Source organism: Chenopodium quinoa, unplaced genomic scaffold (genome assembly GCF_001683475.1).
Source record: "Chenopodium quinoa cultivar QQ74 unplaced genomic scaffold, ASM168347v1, whole genome shotgun sequence".
NCBI lineage: Eukaryota > Viridiplantae > Streptophyta > Magnoliopsida > Caryophyllales > Amaranthaceae > Chenopodium > Chenopodium quinoa.
In genome coordinates, this window is record NW_018744633.1 from 6,116,096 (window position 1) to 6,130,682 (window position 14,587).

General features: G+C 40.8%; 1 pseudogene; it reads right to left on the minus strand.

The window, feature by feature from the left end:
• Window positions 1–48: 48 nt before the first annotated feature.
• On the minus strand, window positions 49–11,114 carry LOC110701470 (annotated as a pseudogene).
• Window positions 11,115–14,587: the final 3,473 nt, after the last annotated feature.

Here is a 14,587-nt window from a genome sequence, read left to right on the forward strand (position 1 = left end):
AGAACAGGCCCTTAGATTGAAAAACAAATGCATTTTAGGGCTGAAATCTTCAAACAAAACAATTTCAATAAAATGTGGGAAAGAAACACAAAAAACCAACAACGAACCAAAGAATATATTACAACTTTTACGAGAATAAATCTTTACAAGCCTGCAATCAACTGAACTACAACTCAACTGATAAACTTCAGAAGCAAGTCCTTTGACGAATCACTTAAGTTACCAGAAGACAAGAGGCCAACAATTAATGAAAAAGTGTCTGCATCAGCTTCAAATTTCTTGCCAGTCATAATATCACAATAGTAAAATGCATTTGACAAGTCATTGTTGAGAATATATCCTCTGATGATTGTATTATAGGTTCGATCATTAGGGGGGCAACCATTTTCCTCCATGATCCTCAACACTTGAGCAACTTCACTCATGAGCCCTTTCTTGCAGAAGCCTTTGACCATTATATTGTATGTTTTAATATTAGGTTGCAAACCCTTTGATACGAGATCGGAGAAGAAATTTGCCGCATCTTCAAGTTGTCCAGCCTCACAAGCTATTCATCAGGATATTGTAGATGGCAACATTTGGTTTAACACCATTATCCTCCATTTCTTCAAGCAATATCACTGCCTCATCAAGCTGATCACTTTTGCAAAGGCTGTCAAGCAAGGAGGCATAGGTGACAACATCTGGAGCAATTCCATGAGACCGCATTTCCTTGAACAGCTTATGGACAAGTGGGAGTCTATTGGCTTTGCATAGTCCATCGATAAGAGTGGTATAGGTAACAACATCGGGGGTTATCCCTTTCCGAAACATCTCTTGGAAAATATTTAGGGCCTTGCCAATGTTTTTAGCCTTGCAATATCCATTAATCATAGTGTTGAAACATACGAGGTCAGGCTCACAACCAGTTTTAGCCATGAGATCAAGTAGGTTCTCTGCATCTTTCATCTCACCGCACAAACAACATCCATCCAGTAACGCACTGTAAGTAATGATGTTTGGAGCCACACCTTTCTCACTCATGCGCTGTAAAATGGCCTGTGCTTGTTCAACACACCCATCTTTACAAAACATGTCAACGAGCATGCTGTAGGTCTTAACATCTGGTGCTATGTTGCTCTCTAACATTTCGGTCAGCACACGCTGAGCCTCATCCCCACAGCCGGAATTGTAGAAGCCTCGAATTAAGGTGTTATAAGTCACAACATTGGGTTTAATGCCCTCAGTTTTCATAGAGGAGAAAAGGTGCAGGGCCTCTTCTAACAGTCTGTCCTTACAAAGACTTATCGATTATAGTGTTGTACATAACAATGTTAGGCTTAAAATGACATCCAGATTTCATTTTTCTAAGAAAAGTGCGAGCAGAAGCATTATCACCAATCCTACAAAACCCTTTGACAACAGTATTATAGGTAACAATGTCAGGTTGTAAACCAAGCTTAACAATTTCATCCAACAAATGGGCAGCTTGGGGCAGCTTATCACAATGGATATAGCCATTAATTAAGGTGTTAAAAATGACAGAATCAAGGGGATACCCAAGCTTAAGTCTTTTACCGAGTAGAGATAACCTGAAATCGATACGACCCAAATGACAGTAGCAATTGGCAAGAATACCAATAGAATGCATATCGGGTCGAATACCATACAATTCAAGCTGCCTAGATAGCGAAATAACGGTGGAATGTGGGTTTAAACGCTTCAATTTGACAATTGCAGTGAATAGCTGATTGAAATAAATGAGAGAAGGAAGAGGGCGCAAATTAATCATTTGATTGAAGAGTAAAAGGGGAAATTTAAGATCAGAAAACCCTAATTGTGATTGTTCTCTAACAGATTGAAGAAACAGTTCACGATCATTATCAAAATCAATCAAAGTAGTAGCAGGAGTATAATTATTGGGGAAATAATAGCGGAAATTGAAGAAAGAATAAAGAGGAAGACGAAAAAGGGTATGAAAATAGGTATTACCTCTGCTACCATGGAAGAAGGCAAAAGAAGCGGAAGTTGCGGCAACATAACCAGAAGAACAAGCTCTGCAATTCATAGTATTTCTGAGTTGCCTTCTTCTTCTTCTTCTTCTTCAATCTCTCACTTACCAAGTTTTGTAATCTGTGGGAAAAATGATTAAAGAGTGAAGAAATGACTACTATGATCTATGGACATACGGTATCATTTTCACTCCTCTCAAACAGTCGTACACTCGTACGAGTCATACACTCATACCCGATACCGCGATATGAAGTTATTAAGTTAAACTTGATCTAGTGGCAAAGATCGCACATTTTATAAGGAATAATCAGGAAGAAAAGTATATTTAACGAAAAAAAGTAGATTTAACGAAGAAAAACTTAATTGTCTAAAAAGTATATTAAACATTGTACTCAATTACCTCACCTTGAGCTGAGCTGAACTCAATTGATTGGAGCTGAACTGAATATTTTATAAGAGAGAGGAAAATTAGGAGCTAACTGAACTGATTGGAGCTGAGCTAAATTGAACTGAAATTAAATAAATGTGAATAGGCCATAATTACCACATTTCAAATGCCCATAATTACCTGTTACCTCACTTCAAAATAGTTTGCCCACCTCTAAAAAATCATATATAAACTACCTCAATCCTAAATAAACTGCTCACCTGTACAAAATGTGCTTACCTCTGAATACTTTTTTTACCCCTAAAGAATTTGCTCACCCCTAAATATATTCAAATTACATTATCCTAAATAGTTTGCTCACCTCTATTCAGTTTTCTCATCCATAGATAATTTGCTCACCCTTAAAAAATATCCACTTCGAAAATCAGTATTATATTCAAATTTGAGTGATAATTTGAAGAAAAAAAATTTGGTTGATCATAATTTTATTCATTTATTTGTAAATTTGTACCATATGCCCTTAAACATGTATACATATTCCCTCAAAAACAAATTTGTATAAATTCACCAATGCTGCATCTTGTACCGCGTATTCTTTGTGCAAATAAAGCTACCTTTGATTAAAATAAAAAAAGCACTATATTTTGTTACACAAAAATTCATCTTGCTTAATTGGTTCTGATTTCACATCCTGAGATCGAGCAACATTCGTATGGTATGTATCCTTCACTGGCTTCAAATCCTCCTTAATATTGTTTTAGACCAACATGATCATCAACCTGCATCATCAAATAAAATAAGCAAATACACACCACCATTCCCCTGCCAAACATATTGAAAATTAGAAATTCAATGAAAATAAACTCATTACCATGTACGTATTCAGAAAGTAATATAACAAAAAAAAGTCTATGTACCCAAGAAACACATTGCATGAAAGCAAGAAAAACTCCTAAATTTATGCATTCTCAATTTCTATTGAATCAGCTAAGATTGAGCTCCCAAACTCCTAAATGCATACTAATTATAAAGTATCTGCTTTATATGTCCAACTCCTACGTGTGTTTTTACTCTTACTACTACTACTACCCTCTCCCTCCTATTCATCGCTCCTCTAAATTTATTACACTGCTTCTACCCTTTCAATCCACACTTCCAACTTCCCAGCATCTATCCAACCAACAACAACCCTACAACTCAATGATATATATATAATTCTCCCTCGCTCTTACCACTATCTAATTCATCTCATCCTTCCCTTTGAAAGGTGGCCAAATGCATCGATTTGGTTATCGCATTCAACCACCAAATAATCAAATGTCAACCACCATAAGGGTCAATGCATGTTACGTACATCACGTGTACACCATAACACCAATGAATCACCTCTACTATTGCATTACTTTAGGTCACTACAGAGGAGAGTTGCTGAAAATAGCGGTTTCTCAATCCTCATATGCCATAGTGAGCAGACAAAAAGTGGAAAGATTATAACTCTTAGATTGAATATATCCTTTATGACATGAGAAACTTTCAACCAAATACTAATAGAGAGAAACATGCAAGGTAATCAGAGGAAATCAATGCTATGTGAAAATCCAATTTAAGAATATCTGGTAACCGTCAGAGTTCACAATGGATATAGTTCATAAGCTTGAGATGAAATATTCTTATAGGTGTGTAAAGTCATGAACTTAATAACAAAAAATCATTGGTTAATAATTATTTTTTTTTGGCAGGGGCTTCTTCAAAAAGAGCATATCTAGATTTCATTGGAACTACCAATGACTTATCTAGCAAGCTAGAAAAGAGACCTCATCAAAATTGCCCCTGCATTATATTCTCAAATAAAACAAGTTACTAAAAACCCAAGTTCATGATATTTCATTAATTCTCTCAAGATTAAGCCAAAATTTATTGTTTGTCAAATATTCAAGGTTAATAATACATTAACCCAACTATTATGGTTATATTTTTGTGGTAAAAGTGTAATTCACCCTATATAACTTAGGCCACAATTAATTGTCACCAACTAATGACTGGTAATTTTTTTTTTTTTTTTTTCCCAAACGCAAGTCTTTTATTGAGGTTTTGTCCACCAAAAGATATCCATTTTATCATATAATAATAGGGAAGAGCTGGTGTAAAAGGAAGGGAAAAAAAAATCTTTATAGAGATCAATTTTGAACAGAAGACCTAAAAGCCATGCACCCAAGTATCAAATAGTATCAAGAGTTGCCATGCACCCAAGTATAGGGATGTCAATGGGGCGGGGCGGGGCGGGGCGGATGTTAGCCTTCCCATCCCCATCTAATATTTTCATCCCTATCCCCATCCCCATCCCCGCAGCGGGTCCAATTTTCATCCCCATCCCCGCCCCACCGGGTACAACTCCAAAACCATCCCCGCCCCACCCTCCACTTGGATATCCATCCCCACCTAATCCCCACCAAAGACCCGCCTAATCCCCACCCATCCAAGATCCACCTAATATCCGTATCTCAAATACACAATCTTACATAATTAATACGAATTATAAAATAAAACATTCTATACACATTTTTGTGTTTATAATATAAGTGTCGTACAAAGTATTATAATTAATATTGTATTTCATGTAATTAGTTTATAAATAGAATAAAAGTATGTAGTTTTGCTTTAAAAGATATATAGATATGGGTATGAGGTGGGGATGGGGCGGGTACGAAGTGGGGCGGGGCAGGGATGGGGCGGGTACAACTTAAAATCCACCCCCGCCCCATCACCCATGGCGGGTATGGTTTTTATCCCCATCCCCGCCCCACCACCCGCCAAACTGAGACCCATCCCCGCCCCACCACCCGCCAAACTGAGACCCATCCCCGCCCCATTAGGGCGGGGATGGGGCGGGTCCACTGACATCCCTACCCAAGTATCAAGTAGTATCAAGAGTTGTAGGGATTATAAGGGTAGAAGTAGAGTAATAAATCCGAAAAGAGATAAACCTGAGTATCAAGTAGTAAGAGTTTACAGAAATCTGAGCTTCAATGTTAGTAGTACAATGCTCATAAGCTTCAATGTCAGTAGTACAACAGCAAGGAAAATGTGATACTCAAAATGAGAGGCCAAAGAAAATCAGCATGCAAAAGCCTAGTAAACGTTCATAAGTGTGATTTTGTAGTTCTGACCATTACTATACAATCTCCAAACAAATAATAAGCTACGGGCACCCTCTATGACCGAAATACCCTCTATTGCATGGTGCTCATACCCGTACTGTATGATTCTATGAGCGCCATAGACACAGGGATGCCCATCGTGTAATTTATCGGAGTAAAATGTTAGAAAAAACTGAAACACGATGTAGCTCTTCAACTTAGACGGCTAGACCTCAAAACCCCTTCACTTCCAGTTCCGGTCAAACTACCACTTACTTAAAATCTCCAAATGAAGTATAATAAGGAGTATTATAAAATTCAGGAAATATGTCCATCGTTTCCTAACATTGTCCAAACTTCTTCAAACCTTGATAATAAACCACCTTACAACCTTGAATCTATGCTATTTCATTAATCCATATATCCCCCCATCTCCAATAACATCATCATATATCAAATTTAGCCTAGAAAATTGAGCTCTGTTTTTTTTTTTTTTTTTTTTTTTAGGTTTTTGATCTTGCTCTAATAGTCAAATATGACGATGTAAATATGCTATAACATGCTAATTGGTATAATATCAAAATCATAGCCTGGAAAATTATAGCCTAGACTACATTGTAAACTGCTAATCAAGAAACCTCATCACTAAGCCTGTTGTAGATTGGAGCAAGGGTATTAAATGTAGTAAATGTAATAAATTGATGACGCAATTGCCTATCTCCCAATTCTCAAAATTCTACCTTTAACATGCTTTTTCTTCTGACCATTCCTACTTTCTCACCCTTACCTTCTCCTCCAATTACTTCCAACGCAACAAACGACAAAATTTTATGCTTCTTAACTATAAATTCCAATTAAACCAACATACAAGTTATCCATAAATTCCAATTACTCTGTTATTCTATAAATAATGGTCTCTTTTTAAAGATAAGAACAGAGTAATTAATGAAATTTCTTTCTTAATCTTAGGATAAATTTGATTGACTGAATAATAATAGGTTATCGATCTATTACCAAAATGCAGAAAATCAAAGTAAAATTACGAAAACAAATTAGGTCCACAAATTAACTGAGATTACATTCATTATAAAGAGATTGAGGAGAGAAAGTGACAAAGAGTTAACAATCACCGATCGAAAAATGGAGAAAACCCCCAAAAGTGGAGACTTCAAAACCCTAGGAGAGAAGCTCAAAGACGAAAAGGTTGAAAACCCCTATTCTTCAGTAAATTTTGACAAGCTGTAGAACAAGTTTTATCTCTGTCAAAATTTCATCACCAAAAAATTGTGTGCTATAATACCTCTGTCGAATTTTTTTTACAAAACCCCAAATTTGAAAAATTAAAATCAATCCCATTTACTCTCTCCTCCACCTTAACAACCACCCTAATCGCCGGAATAAAAAATCAACGGCGGATTATACAGCGGATACAGTTATATTATTCTGCCGCAAATACCCACTTGATACCTGCTGACCACGACTATTACCCAAAGCAATTGACTTAATTAATTAACTATAAACCCTAGCTTATGAAATGCAAAATTCGATGAGTGAAAAACAAATTACCTCGCAAGCTGCTTCAATGGAGGAGATAGCTTAGAAGTTCCTTCAATGAAGGATCGGAGAAAACCACCACCGCCCTTAGGTTAGTGAGAAAGCATATGGCAGAAAGAGAGAAAAAGGAGAGATGGAGTGAGAAAGATTGGTTGAAAGGAGAGAGAAAGCAAATGACGGAAAGGAATGGTGAAGCAGGAAAAGGGACAAAAGCAAAACTGAGGGTTGAAGACTGAAGTCAATCGACAAGGAAAATTAGAAAACGAAAAAAAAGAAGCAAGGGCATAAGCATCACTACACTGTAGAATTGGAACAGTAACACATGTTCTGGTTTTTGAAAGGGCAGAGAAGTGGGAGTGTTGGATCAGCAATAACTGTTTGAGGCTCTACAAATTTTTAGACAAAAAGGATCAGAGCAGTTGCTTCTTCATTAGCATGGGTGACAGTTCCTGCTTCTGGTATTCAGATAAGGATCTGCAACAAAAATCAAAATTATAAATCATAAGTACAAAAATACATTTAAAACATCCCAAGAGGTAAGAAAAAACTGATTTTAATGCATTCAAGGGTTTAATTCCATCTGGTTTACCTAATTAGACAGTAAAACCAATCTCATATAACAAATTTATTTCTGGGTAAAAAGGTACAATGTACACCAAAAAAATATTACAACATTTAAATATGGGCAACAAAAATAAACCAAATTAACCCCACAAACATTGAATTGCAACCTAATCCCCCAAAATATCCAAAACCCCACATTGTAAAAAGTGTCAAAAATAATACGTAGTATGACATAAAGGCCATAAGCTTTAAAAAATTAAAAATAAACCAAGCCTGTGCCCAATTCTGTCAAGTCTCATATTATTTAGTGATATACACGATTGCCAAAGATAAATAATCCATAATATACTTCGCATACTCGTACCAATAATGAAGGACGTGAATGTTGATTCTAGCATAACTATACAGACTCGCTCTGATGTCCACAGGGTGAGGTTGTCCCTCAAAAGTTGCATGATAAGAGTGCTATCCTTGTAAGATTCTTCACCCAAAAGTCCTGATATGGCTTCTTCAAATGTCTGTCAATTTTAATTAAATGTAGTGAGCTTTTTTGGATACCCAACCACATGGAACTGTCATATTAAAAGTATCAATATATAACCAATGTAAGGCAAAATCTAGGAATAAAATTGATAAAAATAAATAGGCATACACAAGCTAGGGCTGCTAATTAATGGAAATACGTTCAAGGTTCTCAATCCATATATCAAATATGCAATTGGCTCCCATTTTGTGACCACGACTCACAACAAAATAAATTTCATAGAGATACTTACATTTAAAGATCTCAATTCATCAAGTCAACAATTCTGCAAATGCATTCCACTAAACCATTCGTAAACTTAAAAACCAAACATCAATTTTAACAAGACTTTTCCGGTCATGAAAGCTATTATGGCATGTTCCTCCATAGTATCAAATGCAATATGCATCAATACAACTTTCATACAAATAGACAAAAAACAGCTAGCAGAGAGCACAATACCATCTTAGCATTAGACAATCGGAAACTACACTCAATGACATAATTAACAGTTAGAAAGGTGGGAGTGGGAGTGGGGGAGAAGCATCTTTGTGATATACTTCTATGATTGACAAAATAACTCTAGCAACCAACTAATTGTCCTAGAAGCAACAAATATTTGACACTAGGGGATTAGCTTAGTTACCTGTTTGGCCATGCTACAAGCTTTATCAGTAGAATTGAGAGCAGGATCCAATCTGATGGGATGAGTGAACTTAGCATAGTGGTCTCAATTCATTCCAATAAATTGATGAAGAAATTATTTAGGTGGTGAATTTCATGTAGGAATTGTTTGAATCAACCCTTCACAACAAATAGTTATTCAATACAGATTTCCCACTCTTATCTGAAAAATTGGTTACGGATCAGAGAGTGAACTGTGTTCAGGCACAATGTCTTTGTGTGATTCTTGGACCCTTCTCAACATCGATTCATATCTACCCTGACTTGAGATCCTTCTTACAACAATCTGTAGGAGAGGAGCAACAGTGCATGCATATCATTCACTTCTTAATAATAATGGGTAAAACAATGGCCACAACTCTTGCTAATCTCAGATTGGGCTTCAAGCCATCCAGGGTGGTCGTTCCTCCGATCTCGTCATAATTTGGTGGTAAAGAGAATGAACAGGAAGAATAGAGAAGGGATGTAAAGAGGAGGAGAAGGAAAGCAAGCCTGCAATCAGCTGAACTAACTGATAAACTTCCGAAGCAAGTCCTTTGACGAATCACTTAAGTTGGCAGAAGACAAGAGGCCAACAATTAATGAAAAAGTGTTTGCATCAGCTTCAAATTTCTTGCCAGTCATAATATCACAATAGTAAAATGCATTAGACAAGTCATTATTGAGAATATATCCTCTGATGATTGTATTATAGGTTCGATCATCTGGGGGGCAACCATCTTCCTCCATGATCCTCAACACTTGAGCAACTTCATTCATGAGCCCTTTCTTGCAGAAGCCTTTGACCATTACATTGTATGTTTTAATATTAGGTTGCAGACCCTTTGATACGAGATCGGAGAAGAAATTTGCCGCATCTTCAAGTTGTCCAGCCTCACACAAGTTGTTCATCAGGATATTGTAGATGGAAACACTTGGCTTAACACCATTATCCTCCATTTCTTCAAGCAATATCACTGCCTCGTCAAGCTGTGCAGTTTTGCAAAGGCAGTCAAGCAGGGAAGCATAGGTGATGGCATCTGGAGCAATTCCATGAGCCTGCATTTCTTTGAACAGCTTATGTACAAGTGGGAGTCTATTGGCTTTGCACAATCCATCGATAAGAGCGCTATAGGTAACAACATCAGGGGTTATCCCTTTCCGAAACATCTCTTGAAAAATATTTAGGGTCTTGCCAATGTTTTTAGCCTTGCAATATCCATTAATCATAGTGTTGAAACATACGAGGTCAGGCTCACAACCATTTTTAATCATGAGATTAAGTAGGTTCTCTGCATCTTTCATCTCACCGCGCAAACAATATCCATCCAGTAACGCACTGTAAGTAATGATGTCTGGAGTGACACCTCTCTCAATCATGTGCGGTAATATGGCTTGTGCTTGATCAACACAGCCATCTTTACAAAACATGTCAACGAGCATGCTGTAGTTCTTAACATCTGGTGCTATGTTGCTCTCTAACATTTCGTTTAACACACGCTTAGACTCTTCCCCAAAGCCGGAATTGTAGAGGCCTCGAACCAAGGAAGTATAAGTGACGACATTGGGTTTAATGCCCTCAGTTTTCATAGAGGAGAAAAGGTGCAGGGCCTCTTCTAACAGCCTGTCCTTACAAAGACTATCGATAATAGTGTTGTATATAACAATGTCAGGCTTACAACGACATCCAGATTGCATTTTTCTAAGAAAATTGAGAGCAGAAGCATTATCACCAATCCTACAAAGCCCTTTGACAACAGTACTATAGATAACAATGTCAGGTTGTAAACCAAGCTTAACAATTTTATCCAACAAATGGGCAGCTTGGGGCAGCTTATCACAATGGATATAGCCATTAATTAAGGTGTTAAAAATGACAGAACCAAGGGGATACCCAAGCTTAAGTCTTTTACCGAGTAGAGATAACCCGAAATCGATACGACCCAAATGACAGTAGCAATTGGCAAGAATACCAATAGAATGCATATCGGGTCGAATACCATACAATTCAAGCTGCCTAGACATAGAAATGATTGTGGAATGCGGTTTTAAGCGCTTCAGTTTGACAATTGCAGTGAATAGCTGACTGAAAACAATGAGAGAAGGAAGAGGGCGCAAAGAAATCATTTGATTGAAGAGAGAAATGGGAAATTGAAGATCAGAAAACCCTAATTCACATCGTTCTCTAACAGATTGAAGAAACATTTTTTTACGATTATTATCAAAACCAATTAAAGTAGTAGCAGGTGTTCGTTTCGGGGAATAATGTCTGAAAATAAAAAGAGGGAGACGACGAACAAGGGTATTACCTTGGCTGCCATGGAAGAAGGCAGGAGAAGCGGAAGTTCCGGCACCATAACCAGAAGAACGAGCTCTGCAACTCAAAGAATTCTTAGTACTCCGTATTTCAGAGGCTGCTTCTTCTTCAATCTATCACTCAGTTGCTAAGTTTAGGGGTCGTTTGGTTGGGGTTAATAATCAAAGGGAAAGGAAATGAATAGGCCTCATTCCCTTTGTTGATGTTTGTTTGTCACAATTAATCATTCCCTTTATCCATTGATTCCCCAAAATCCCTCTACATTGATTCCCCACCCCCCCTAGACTTTGCCATTCCCTTTCCCTAGCCACCATTACACCTCCCTGCCAACAATAGCCACCACCCTTCTACCCTACCCCCACCGCACAACCACCACCTAGCCACCTTACCGCCCCTGCTACCCAGGTCATCGCCGCCCCTCCCCGCCACTCGCCGACCGCCGATAAACTCGTTGCCCCTGACCCCTCATCGCACCACCGTGTTCGCACCTCCCCTTACCCCTTGTCGCACCACCGTGTTTGCACCTCCCTTACCCCTTGTCGCACCACCGTGTTCGCACCACCAGCTACGTCGCATCTCCCCTTGACCCCTTGTCGCACAGCCGTGTTCGCACAGCCGTGTTCGCACCGCCGTGTTCGCACCACCAGCTACGTCGCACCTCCCTCGTTGTACCTCTCTCGTTCGCACCTCCCTCGTCGCACAGCCCCTGTTCGCACCTCCCTGTTCGCACATCCCCTATTCGCACCTCCCCAAACCCTCGACGCACCTCCCTCATCGCACCTCCCTATTCGCACCGCCGTTAATTAGGGTTTTGTGGGTTTTCAGATGATGGATAATTAGGGTTTATGAGTGGGTGGAGGTTTTCGGGGAGGGTAGGGGTGGTGGAGGTGCGACCGTCTCCGAGGGATGCCGACAATGTGGTGGCTGGGCGGTGGGGTAGCCGGAGAAGTGGGAAAGTGAAGGAAAAGGGGGTTTTGTGGTGGTGTTGGTGGTGGTGCTATGGTGGTGGTTGTTTCGGGGTTTTCTGATGTCCTGCGGGAGAGTTACAATTCCGAGACTGGAGCTGGACGCCTGTACCTGCAAAACAAACGGAGACTCCTTGTGGTGGGAGCTCCGCCTCCGACGGTCAAGTTAGTACCTGATTAAGGAGTAATTAATGCGGAAATTAAAGTGATTGGGTCTCTCTAGGTGAGAGTGTTTAATGTGAGTAATCTCTGTTTTCCTGTTCTCTCTCCCCTCTTAATGAGGATTAAGAGAGGTATTTATAGCCTCGGGAAACGTGCCAATCTAGGTTTAGGTTAACCTTGGGCCGATTGGGCTTCCCTTGGTAATTGGGCCAAGGTGGCCGGATTCTCCAGTAGGCATGGAGCATGCCATATGTCATGGCATAATAGGTCCAAGGTGGACGAATAAGCGCGTGCCACGTGGCAAGCCCTGAGAGGTCCAACTGGGGGACACTTGGCAGGACCTGATTGGCCCACGTGGCGCATTCCGATTGGTGGGAACAAAATCCCTCAATCATTTGCCCCTCACAGGTGGTACGCGACTGGTCACGTGCTACCTGTGACAGGTGTCGCCCTGTAACAGGCGTCGGCCTGCTACAGGTGTCACTCGGCAAAAGGCCGACAGATTCTCCCGCCAAAATTTTGAATTCTGGAAGTGACCCTTCGCCTTCTCATTTCGCCTATATAAGGGAGTGTTGACTTCAGTCATTTTCACACTTGAGAACTTTGTGAGAGAACATTCGGAAACCCTGAACTTGCTCTGACATTTTGGACCTTTTCTGCCTACCGCCTGCTCTGTCAAGCCGACTGCTTAGGATTTTCAGAACTTCATCAATCGTCATTCGTTCAGGTAACCGTCGGTTCTCTTACTCTTAATTTTCTTGTTTTTTAATTCCTTTTTTTGAAATGGTACCACGGAAGCACACGACACGACCTAGGTTAGTGATCAGCCGGTCACCGGGGACGGCTGAATCTAGGACTAGGAGTGCCGCCTGCCCTTTTCCGGACCCATCTTCGCCCTTTATACATAGTCCAACTGTATCTGTGTCTATGCAGAACGTGATGGCCAGGACAAAAAAGACTGCCAGGATATCAAACTCAGACGGCTCCTCCCACAGGGTGCCAATTAGTGAAACATCTGACCAGGCGCCAGATGTGGAAGTGGTACAAAGCGGCTTGAAAGCCGGCAATTCTACCCTCTCTCCTGCTCCTTTGAAAAAACAGGAGGCGGGCCCCTCCGAGAGAAGGGAGGAGTCGTCCTCTTCGGACTCGTCAGAGGACGAGTCCGAATCTAGCTCTTCTGGTCATACTTCTCTGGACACAGAAGAGAAAAACAGTCGTCTACAAGAGGCGAGGCTGTCTCACGCAGTTGAGAAGGGGGATGATTGGGCGGAGCCTTCCGCCTCTCACCGAGAGAATAATACCCCGTACTACTGCAAGGTACCTCGGGGCCGAATCACGGCCATGCAAGAGAAAGTGGGGAGCTTTATCGCAAACCACACAATGGGCCCCGGCTTATTAGTGTTCGTGCCGGATCCAGAAGACACAGTCGTCTGGCCGGCTGGTACTAGTTATGACAGCGCCTGCTTTGACTGCTACGAGGCGGCTATCAAGGCGGGGCTGCGCTTCCCACTTCATCCGGCTGTTCAGCGGATTTTGGATGGGTATGAGTTGGGGTTATGGCAGTTAGCCCCAAACTCCTGGGTCAACGTACTCGGCTATGTGGCCGGGTGCGAACTGCATGGGGTGGAGCCGAGCTTCGAGGCTTTCGCCCATATGAACTACCTCAGCCGGACCCCTAAGGCAGGCGGTACCGGCTGGTATCAGTTGACGAGCCATAGGGGCTACCTCATGTCAAGAGGTAAAGCAAACAAATGGAAGGACTGGCGGAGCACCTTCCTCATTATTGAGAGTTCAGACACAGAGCTGAACAAGCGCTTTAACAGGTGGAACAGGAATCCGCCCCTTCTTGCAGGCGGCCGCAGCATGCCGCATGTTCCCCCAAAGGCTAAGAGAGAGATCCTAGATAAAGGACTCTTTAAGGTAGAGTCGAGGGTCGACTCTACTACAGGGGTACGAGAGCAAGTGCCCCTGCACTGCGTCCCGAGCTTCAAATGGCTCTACGACGAGTACTTTCTGGCCGCCTGTGGCCTCAGCAGTCGGTGCTCAAGAGGTAGCCGGCCTGTCGAACACTCTGTTGTTGTGCACATTCCTTGGTATAATTTTTACTAACTTTGCTGTTTGCTTTTGTAGCGGACGCCATGAGTAAAATCACTGCTTCAAAGACTGCGGCGGCCATGTTGCGGGCCTCAATCATGCAACAGTCGTCAACCGACTCCCCCAACAAGGGGGCACCCTTGGTGAGCTTTGAACCTTTCTCACTTGTTGGAGTTGTAGTTGTACATATACTAACTATTTTTTCTTCTTTTTTAGACGGGCACTCCA